This window comes from Tursiops truncatus, chromosome X (assembly GCF_011762595.2).
Source record: "Tursiops truncatus isolate mTurTru1 chromosome X, mTurTru1.mat.Y, whole genome shotgun sequence".
Taxonomy (NCBI): Eukaryota; Metazoa; Chordata; class Mammalia; order Artiodactyla; family Delphinidae; genus Tursiops; species Tursiops truncatus.
In genome coordinates this window covers 128430596-128433492 of record NC_047055.1, presented here as the reverse complement: position 1 = coordinate 128433492, position 2897 = coordinate 128430596, and positions in this window count along the sequence as shown.

The following is a 2897-nucleotide window of genomic DNA, read 5'->3' as shown; positions in this document are numbered from 1 at the left end:
ACCACATATGGGAGGGGAAAAAGGCAGGCAGACTTGGCGGGGGGTGGGGGGGAAGCCACCTGAGGGCCAGGGAGGCTGTGTCTGCAGCTGGGGGGCCTCTTCGCTAGGGGGCATCCATCACTGCCCCGGTGTGCCGAGGGCAGGTGGATTCTCTCCTGTGGGTTCTGGTGACTCTGGTCCTAGAAACCTTGTCAGACAGGGAAGGAGTTTTGAGGACCTTTGCTGTTTGACGCTGAGCATCCAACTTGAGATTTCCTTTTCTTTTCTGACTCAGATGCCACAAAAGTGGTCTACGCCCAGAGCTCTCTTCCCCAAGCCTGTTTGTGTCCTGGATGTAGGATACGGGGGGCCCGGGTCACTCAAAACAGGGATGTCCTCAAGGTCCGAGTGACCAGTGGGCAGCCCCAGGGTACAGCCTTGGGGGGGTTTCTGGTGGCCACCTCAGGCACTCAGTCCCGGGCCTCCAGAAAGCTCTGTCCTTTTGGGGCCAATGCAGCCAACACCGGTCATCCCCACAACACGTGATCGGCACGGTTATTGTTCAGTTCACACAGCCATGAACGCCCAGCTTTGCTCAGCAGATCCGCTCATGCTGTTTAACATCGTCCGAGATCTTTTCCCGTCTAAGCAGACACTCACTTTGTTGCCAAACGTAACTCATCCGTTTCCAATAAGAGCAGGTCTAGTAGACTCTGCCTTTAAGACGTTCTTAGAGTATTTTAACCTGAAATGTCAGTCGCCTGCCCAGAATTTCTTTCTGTTTCGTTTGTTTGTTTTTCCCATGCATTGTGCTGCGGACGATCCTTGGACTCAAACTCAGTTTCATTTCTCTTTTTAAATTATTTTAACTTGCACCCGCGGATGCAGCTTGGGGAAGCATGGGCCTGGGGGTTTTCGGAGAGCCGTTTCTCATGACCGGTTCTCAGATCCCTAAATTGAACATGAAAGCACGTTTACTTTGCCTCCTGCAGACGTGTGTTTTCTGTATCCAGGTTCCTGAGGCTTCTGCTGGGGCGTCTGCCTCTCAGAGTCAGTCACAGGAAGCATGGGGATAGAAGGGAAAACCACGGACTGGCCGGCACACATGTCCCCCCCACACACACGGATGGAGCCCGCCAAAGGGCTCATGGAGCCGTTGTTGGAAAAAAATAAAGTCGTTTTCAATTTCGCCAGCGTGTCTGTCTTCCCAGCGAGATGGAGCCCAGACAAGAGAAGGGGGTCATCTGCGTCCAATCCCACGGCCCTTTCCCAGTTTTATGGGATTTGAAAAAAATGACTCGATTCCTTTTTGTTGAAACGTTGACATTCTTAGAATAAAGCGAAACATAGAGTGTTGCCAAATCTTACTCGTTTGCACATCAATATTACAGATTTGTTTTGTTTTGTTTTGTTTTGTTGCACTTGGTTGAAATGATAAGGCTTTCCTTCTTAGTACCTTTGTTTATGTTGTTTACCTAAAATCATGGAGAATTATCTTAAAATTCTAAAATGGTCTAGCTTCAGCTACTTCAGCATTTTGGGATAAGATGCACAGTTCTTTCAGCAGACACGGGGGAGGGAATACAGATGCCATCAGTGGTGTACAGTTCCCTCCGGGGCCGTCTTATTTCTTGGCATGTGTCCTTGGAGATGTGTGTTACCGTGTGCCCAAGAGACCCAAGGAAGCCGATTGAAGCCATCCTCCTAGGTTCTGCCTATAAAATGAGAAAGCCCACTGACTCGATCTATCGATATTTAAAGAGCCACAATGTGTTTGCCATATTTAATAAAAATGCACCAGCGCAGAAAGATGTGTTGAGAATGGGCTGGAGCGGGAAGAGGAATTGTGGATCAGACACAAGGAAGCAAGTCAAACAGAGGGCAGTAGAAGGATGCACTGATCGGACGCGATCAGACAGGGAATGTGTTTTCTCCCTGGTGGTACAAGTATGCTTCTGACTGATGTCAAGGCCAACCAGTCCTGGCAACGCTGGGGTCTCCAGACCCAGCACATGGTCTTACTTTTGTCCCATATTCTTAAGATCAGGAGGCCCCACAAGGAGCAGAATATGCTTTTATAGAGAGTGTGGTGAGCAGGTTGCCCCCCATCCTACCGGACCAGGAGGGACGTGTGTGACCTAGGAGCCAATATGCCTTCAGGAGGGACTGTAAGTTTTCCAAACTGGTCAATTAAAGGGTATGGTATGTTTTATCTTCACAATTATTTATGCAATACATATGATCTAGAGGCTCTGCACTGCAGTGCTACAATACAAAGATACCCCAAACAGGCTCTTTCTCCCAATGAATCCTCCCCAAATTATAATGTAGTCATATGTACAATCCTTCCAAAGAGACAATATACTCACATGTGAAATCCTTCCAAAGGGACAATATACTCACATGTGAAATCCTTCCAAAGAGACAATATACTTGTATGTGAAATCCTTCCAAAGAGGCAATATACTCATGTATGAAATCCTTCCAAAGAGGTAATTGACTCATATGTGAAATCCTTCCAAAGAGACAATATACTCACATGTGAAATCCTTCCAAAGAGACAATATACTTGTATGTGAAATCCTTCCAAAGAGGCAATATACTCATGTATGAAATCCTTCCAAAGAGATAATTGACTCATATGTGAAATCCTTCCAAAGAGACAATATACTCACATGTGAAATCCTTCCAAAGAGACAATGTACTCATATGTGTAATCCTTCCAAAGAGACCATATACTGATATATGAAATCCTTCCAAAGAGATAATACACAAGTAAGGCTTTAATGATTGTTGGGGGAAAAAATAGAATATCAAGCGCACACGCACACACGCACACACACACACACACACACACACACACACACACACAGAGTAGAAACATGTAGCCCATTCGAATTATGTTGTGTATTCAGGAA